At 30.7% G+C, this 7,724-nt stretch overlaps 1 protein-coding gene across 1 annotated transcript in view; it reads left to right on the forward strand.

Moving 5' to 3' along the window:
- LOC111088817 overlaps positions 1-7,724 on the forward strand; it is a 19,583-nt gene that overhangs the window by 3,160 nt on the left and 8,699 nt on the right. The window lies entirely within an intron of this gene.

Raw genomic sequence — 7,724 nt, forward strand, 5'->3', positions numbered from 1 at the left:
ATTTGAAACGTTTTTTTACTCGCTAAATCCTTATAGTTTATATGCTATTTTCTCTACCATAATCTCAAAACGGGATCGGTCACTTCGACCGACCTCGTAACCACCCCAAAAAAATCGAAATAAACATAAATTAACCATCTGTTCTTTCTAGTATGACTTGAAATTGTAACATGAAACTACATTCGTTTATCCTAAGTAACTCTAAGTTCGTACCATTATACATGTATTTATAATTAAATTTTATTGTTTTATTGCCCTTTGAACCATGTCTAACTGCTATCCGCGCTATTATAAGTTGTAAATCACTTGGGGAATGTGCAGCTTACGTTATGTTGCGTCAGTGAGGTCACGTGACTAGTATCACGCCACCTCTTTCTAGAAATATCCTGTTCCTTCAAGAATGCCCTAGCATTTACTAGATATGTGTTAGTCCTGTATATATAAGACGTTCACAACGTGACAGGACAACACAGGTAATGAGTAATTGAACTGCAGTCAAAAAGAATAAACCAGTTTTATTTAAGAAAGGACTTGAGTCGCTAAAGTTTCGTCGGAACGAAGTTACGGAAAATTAACTAAAGAACGGAGACATAACAGTTACATTATCGAATTACATCACCCACGAGCTGCTCGCGTGCGTGCTAGTGAACAATTTTAATGATATTATTATTATTACTTATTTTACCTAATCTAGTCTTAAATAACTTAAAAAGATCCGTACTTTTAATTTTAGTTACTTTTATAATAATAAATAAAGAATAAATATGAAAAACAAGAAATAAAATACTTACCCAATCTTCTTTTTCTTGCCCTCGATTGTCGATGAGAGTTAAGCCTGATTTTTTTTAGTGATTATAGTAAAGCACTTAACAATTTTTATTTAATTAAATAATACACTAAGGAATATAGACTAATAACATGCAAAAAGTAGACAAATTCACTAACTTCTAAAAAATTTTCCTAGCTTTCTAACTATGCGACAAGAGCCGTTACAAATTCATCCAAGTAAAGGTTGCTACTCAGAATGACATTGATGGTTATCTGTTCAAAACAGAATGTTATACAATACGCCATTTGATATGTGAAAACCTTGACTTTATATTTGTTATAAATAATATATAATGAGAAGTAAGAGAGAACTATCAACCAATTGTGAAAGAGAGGATGTGACAGGTGGGTGTGGCAGAAGGGGTCTGATTTTCTCTTTGATAACTCTATAACAAAACAAAATTGAAGGCCATAAAAATTATGGCCTGTTTGAGCAATAATGATTTTATAGAGAGCATTTTACGTTTAATTTCATACATTTTCGAGGGGTGATGGATAAAATAGAGATAATGACATGCTAACACAAAATTTGTCATGTGTGTTACACTAGTGGAAAGTCAGAATTTTTTTATATATATTTCCTTTTGGAATTAAGAACTTAAACCTTGTATACTTTTAAAATATGGATTATTAGCTAAGATTTTATGCTATTCTAATTGGTATAAGATAAACAAAAAGTAGTTTAATAACATTTTGAATGTAAGACACTAAAACCTTGTGTCATGCACGGTGAAGGGTACTCGTGCCAATAGGGTTAAGCAATGCATCTGATACATCTTGTTGACAAAGTAATGGTAATTTCTCCTACCCTGGAACATCGTATCCATATACTTGGATAGTATAATCACATTTGGAAAGACCTTTGGTAATGCTTATGAAAATTCTGGATTGCTTGAGAGGAGATAACATTAAGCTCAATCCAAAGAAGTGGGAATTGTTCTGTCAATATATGAGTTTCATGTGATACACTGTTAGCAGATCCATCTTACATTGAATCTATTCATTATTGGTCAATACCAAAGAAGTTGGGTGAGGTGGAAGTATTTCTTGGACTATGTTCTTACTACCATTGTTCTCTATAATCATTCTCTGGCATAGCTCATCATCTACATCAATGATTCCGAAAAGCCCAATAAGTTTCTTTGGACTTCTGAATGTGAACAAGGTTTAATAAATTGGAGAAAGAAAAGTAAGAGTATTTCTTGGACTATGTTCTTACTTTTGTCGTTGTCTACTATACCACGGCCATGAATGCTGCAGAAAAGAGTCATTTCCGTTATTAGCAGAATTTAATTAGTTTGCAAATTTTCTCATTCTAGAAAGCTAGTTAGTAAGGTTGTTCATTAAATTTTAACTTACATTACATATCACACTGGATGGAACCTTGGAAATTCTGCTGATCTATCTCGAAGACCGTATGCGTATAATGAATGCCAAGCAAACACCGTGGAAAGAAAGAAACATAAGATAATAAAACAACCAATGTTATCATTACATGGAATGGAGATGAGTAGTTAGGGCTGCACTTCCCCATCCAAAGAATGCTGCCTCAGTGGGGGATAGAGGGGAATATGTCATCAATGATGGTAACGTAATACTTCCCAACTATACCACCAGGGGCGCCACATAAAAGTCCATGATGACTTCGTTGTAGTTCAAAACTTTTTCACCAGAGGATGCGTCGTTATGACACAAAGTATAGAATGTGTTTCTAGGTGGCCCTAATGGATAATCATGTAATAGTAGAGGATGAATTACTAGGATGCCATGACTCATACAATACATGTTTTAACATGTTTATAATTAATCAGTAATTTATTAATCAATTAAGTCACTCTAAAAAGGACACTTAACACTATTTGATTAAATAATTTATAATTAATTCGGCATAAAAAAGAATGCTTAACACTAATTCATTAATTCAATTATAATTAAATCAAGTCTTTAAAAAGGACTCTTAACATTAATTCATTAACTCACTTATAATTAATTTGTCATAAAAGGATGCTTATCATTAAATTAATTACATTCCTTATCATTTAATTAGTCCTACAATAACAATACACTAATTAAAACTTACTCATTCAAGTGATTAAAGATTTTCAGTACTAAATTTATCAGTTAATTGCATTTTCTGTCTCGAAAGGACTATATCTTACTCAATCTGATGCATACAATACATGACTATAGGTTTAAGTCACCCTAAAAAGAGCAATATCCTACAATAACTAAAACTTATACTCTGACGAATTTGACTTTATACAACATTTTACATCATCAATAAAACGTTTACTATGCACTAACACTTTTACTAATTTGACTTTATACAACAAAATAACTTACATGTGTTTCTTTATTTTACACGAGGTTTTACAAAGGTGGACTTTCACATATGTATATAGTTAATTACTATTATTTTAATGATGGTCTGTAGGATTTTAACAAACATACTGTGACAGTACTTCTACAAGTCATCAACATCTAGATTTAATTATGTTAAAATCATTATTTTACACATTTTAACATCTGTACTGCAAATAATAAACGATTGACTTACTATTTATCCGTCCATTTTCTATATAACCATTGATCACTGGCAAATAAATTATCCAAAAGTACACGAATCCTGTGAAAGTATGGAATACATTTCTAAACTGTTCTGTAGGACACTTAATGTTTCACAAATCATACATAACCAATAATTGCCCTACAATTAAATACAATAGATGAATGACTTACTGCTTACTATTATTTAAAATACCAGAACTTTTAGACTGTCAGACACTAATAGGAAATCGCAAGCATAAAAACTGGACACAGACTTTTAAGAATTACATAGGTCAGACACATACAGTGTGGACACTGATGTCAAGACAAGTGATTGTTAGGAGGCTGTCATGTGGTCACACATACAGTGTGGGGCTGTAAGATATTTCATCTTAACCAGTCCATGACCTTTGTTCATTGAATCAATGAATCAATAAAATCAATTATAATACACTGTCGCTACCTATGTATTTACAATATAAAATAGATGGTTCACTTTACAAAACTGTAAATATGTAGTGACACGTATCAGTTAAATACAATATTTGTATTTAATTAAACTGTACATTTCTATAATGTAAATATCAATGATAAAACATCAATTATTACATACAATGCCCAACATATAGCAAATGGTCAAAAGGTCAAACTGTTTCAGTAGGCTTAGAATAAAATGAAAGTTGAATTCTACTTAAATACATGACATTAACTATTATAGCAAATATAAAGTTTTTGAAACAGTGAATGTATATATTCAGACATAACACATAGAAGAAGGCATTGACACTCATGACAAAGGTCACTTCTGTGTTGACAAAGTCTATTTCCCAATACACAGCCGAACTGGGGTAACTCGACCATACTTAAACAGCTGTCAATTCATATATAAGTATCCTGTCCCTTTCACCATTGATAATCAAAATGATGCAGTTCTACAACATGAAAGAAAAAATGGTGAACCAGCCTTTAAATGTAAGTATATCATTACATGTATTTCTTTGCTTATAAATCTAATTTTTGTGTTTCTTTGACATAGTGATGATTATTTTCAATCATATTCATTATAATAAATAATGTTGATGTGATTTATTAATTATATACTATTGATTTTCTTACATACTGATTTTCTTTCGATTTTTTTTTTGACAGTTTTTCAACAAATTCAAAATCACCCCTAATAACACTCGGAATATAATATTTAAGAAAAAGGTTTTTAATAATACTTCCAAAAGATGGTTTCGGTGTTCTGTAATTCTTTTATTACCTCCAACAATCGGTCTTCCCGAAATAACTGGAGGTTTTCCAATATAATTATATTAATTTCCAACAGCATTTCATTAATATCTTTTTAACTTAAGAATCTTTGGAACTACATAAAAATAATCAATTTTTCACCTTAAATTATTTGACAAAATTTAGTAATTATCATCCAATAAATTTACGCATCACAATTTACTTCAACCTCCAAGATTTTTGGCAGATTCTTATATCATTTAAATGTTCGTAAACCATCTGATTAAAAACTTATTGGGTTTATCCGTTTTTTGAAAAAAATCAAATTAGAATCCCCCAAGTTTCTTAAATTATTTCCGTTCCTTTAAAGTTATCTTTTCCTCATTTTTTTCTTTCATCAACATAGTATAATTCAGTTTGTTGTTTTTTTGTTGATTTTTACATATCATCTGCAGTTTGGGATCTTTGTCTTTTATAGGGTCAAAATCCGATTTTCCTTTTATGAAGGATTCGTCTATATTTGAAACATCATAAAATATTATCAATGTTTTAATTTCCAAGTAAATTCATACAGACCTTCTGTCAATTATATTTTATTAGACTATTTTGTGGGAGTAAAAGTTAATCCTTTGATTGATAACCATATTTAATTTTCTTTTAAATTATTTTCTGTTAAATTAACAAAAATTACTGATCCTGGTTATCTAAATGTTTCAGGAAAACCAATCATATTTCTTTTCATAAATCAAGAGCCCTTCGTTAAATATCTCTCCAACTCCATACCATGTCTTCTCCATCCTATTAAATTTCCAGTATAAAATTTAATTTTGCTGTTCTTGTATCTTGGGGTGGCTTTGAATACATTCATTTACCATGGCAACATCTTTTGGATTATGCCTTTTGTTATTTTATCTGTAATTTCTTGCCCATTATTTTTTGATAAATAGTAACAATTGCGTTCTCCTTTCCTATCAGAAGCCTCTGGAGAATCTTTCCCTCCGCTTGTAATTCATCTCCAATCTTCTTTCTAATATAATATTTTATATTTGAGACTATTTTAAACAAAAGAAATGCTGTTGACAAAAATGAAATGGTGAAAAAGATCAAATCCAGCAGCGAAGAAGAACCAGTAAAACATAAAAAACGACAGTTAGGTACCTCTACTATTATATAACGTGAAGAAGAACCAATAAAACATAAAAAACAACAGTTAGGTACCTCTACTATTATACAACGTGAAGAAGAACCAGTAAAACATAAAAAACAACAGTTAGGTTCCTCTACTATTATACAACGTGAAGAAGAACCAGTAAAACATAAAAAAACAACAGTTAGGTACCTCTACTGTTGTACAACCTGAAGAAGAACCAGTAAAACATAAAAAACAACAGTTAGGTACCTCTACTCTTATACAACGTGAAGAAGAACCAGTAAAACATAAAAAACGACAGTTAGGTTCCTGTACTATTATACAACGTGAAGAAGAACCAGTAAAACATAAAAAACGACAGTTAGGTTCCTGTACTATTATACAACGTGAATCATCTCTTGTTGGGAATGATCGTTACATCACTTTATCAACTTACGAGAATAATTTGAATATTCATATTTGACAGTTCAAGGACTTTGGAAAAGGAAAACTACACCCTTTCAAGAAAGTTATCACTTTTTCTTTAACAGAATGAGAGGAATATAAACAGTGTATCTCAAATATCAGTGTAGCTGTACAGAGCATAACTGAACAAGATTTTCGTCTAGAAAGACGGAATTGTGTAATTCGTGTTGTGTGTGTGTTGATAATACCCCCCCCCCCTCTATATTGTTTAAGTATCGATTTGATGATCATGGTATTGGTATATTATCTGATAAGATTCTCTTTAATTATTATTTTTGTCACTTGTGTATAAAGTTAAATCATAAATAACATTCAACGTTAAATTGATATGCAATAAAAAACATTTTATTTAGGCCTATCTATGGCCTTCAAAAAGTTGACGACTCTACATGTTTCGAGGACGACGTTGTAAGGTTTACATTTGAAAACTAAACTGCCCATCCCTCGTTGTGTTGACCTTCACACACCATTCCCCTACAGCTTAAATCTGATGTGTTATCTTTAATATACGTAAGTAAAGACTTGTAAAGTATCATACGTACAATCATTAGAGGTTAAACTTTGAACTAAAACAAACTGTATGTATACTACACTGATAATGGTTTTGTATCAAGATATATTTATATATTCTTATAGTTTATATAATATTAGAGAAAACTAAATGTACATTCCCAATATTTGATGGTTCAATAGGAAACTTTCTGTTTTTGATGTAGAACTCACATATTTGTCGTTTAAATCTAACACACAAACTTATGTACATAGATTAATTTCTTGAAGGTGTGATCATTTAGGCTCATGCAGAAATATCAGTATCGTCCGTCTTACAAATTGGACAATTTTTATCTGAGGGATTAAATCTTCTGACAGAATAATAACATTTGATATTTACAAATAACACAAACTAAAATATATATGGATTACTAAGGATAAATTAACTTTCATACAAGTTAATCCTTGTTATAAAACTTACGAAACATTTAGTAAAGTTCGCTGTAGTAACAGGAATACCATATTATCACACGGTTACACTTATCTAAGTTATCTTATTAAAGAACAAAAGGTGACTAATAGAGAGTTTTGTGATCATCGATATTTTTTGACGGTAAATTCGTGTCACTTTATTTCTGTCGGTGAAAAGTAAAAAGTTAGGGGCTGGGTGTGTGGGAAGATATCCTCCAGGCCTCAGTCTATGTAAAATTAGCAGACAAAAAAGGTGCAGCCCTAACTACTGACATGAAATTATACTTTCCAAAATAATCCAAAACATCATAACCAACGACTTAAAAGTTACAACATCTTCACGCAAGGAAAACAAATATTATATAATGGTGCTTTATAGGAATATCAAAGATGTTGGTGCTGTATAACAAGATTAAAGATGGTGATACTATAAGTGGAGAACAAATATGACTGTACTGTAACAGATAAAGGAACAACGGTAGTGATGATGTTTTAAAAATATTGTTACGTCTCCGTTTGTTAATTGATTTTTCCGTAA

Source organism: Limulus polyphemus, unplaced genomic scaffold (assembly GCF_000517525.1).
Source record: "Limulus polyphemus unplaced genomic scaffold, Limulus_polyphemus-2.1.2 Scaffold4503, whole genome shotgun sequence".
NCBI classification, from domain to species: Eukaryota; Metazoa; Arthropoda; class Merostomata; order Xiphosura; family Limulidae; genus Limulus; species Limulus polyphemus.